Here is a 524-nt window from a genome sequence, read left to right as displayed (position 1 = left end):
CTGTGGGAAAACACAGGACAAACCCAAATTGAGGCACATTCTACAAAACACCTGACCACTTTTCAAAAATATCAAGGTCAAGAAAAGAATAAGAAATGGTTACTGATTAGAGGAGACCGAGGAGATGCTGAACAGACTAATCTAGATCTTGAAAAAGAAAACAAAGAGTGGAAAACCCATAAAAATCCAAATAAAGTCTGCATTTTAGTCAGCAGTACTGCACCAGAGCTGATTTCTTAGTTTTGCTCCACGTACCATGGTTCCGTAAGCCGTGCACATTAGAGGAAGCTGGGTAAGGCGGGTAGAGGACAGCTCTGCTCTCTTGGTAACTCTTCTGTAAATCAAAAACTATTCCAAATAGAAAGTTAAGAAAAAGTAAATAAATAACAACACCCAGCAATAGTTACCCATTTCATTCAGAAGAAAAGGCAAAGAGCTTTCCCAAAGGGGCCCACCCCTGTCCTTCCTGTTCACTGACCCACTCTCCTCAGCAGAACTCCTTCAGCTGCCACCCCCAATCTCAC

General features: G+C 42.2%; 1 long non-coding RNA gene across 8 annotated transcripts in view; it reads right to left on the bottom strand.

Annotated features, from left to right (window-relative positions):
- Positions 1–524, bottom strand: part of LOC123286896 (uncharacterized) — a 98,305-nt gene that overhangs the window by 35,414 nt on the left and 62,367 nt on the right. For all 8 annotated transcript variants that reach the window (XR_011504780.1, XR_011504776.1, XR_011504774.1 and 5 more), the window contains one exon: positions 256–348. This is a non-coding gene — a long non-coding RNA (uncharacterized lncRNA). The remainder of the gene's footprint in view (positions 1–255; positions 349–524) is intronic.

The sequence above is a fragment of the Equus asinus genome, chromosome 7 (assembly GCF_041296235.1).
Source record: "Equus asinus isolate D_3611 breed Donkey chromosome 7, EquAss-T2T_v2, whole genome shotgun sequence".
In the NCBI taxonomy this organism is placed as follows: Eukaryota; Metazoa; Chordata; class Mammalia; order Perissodactyla; family Equidae; genus Equus; species Equus asinus.
Note: the sequence above shows the minus strand (reverse complement) of the source record. Positions and strands in the feature narration are given on the sequence as shown.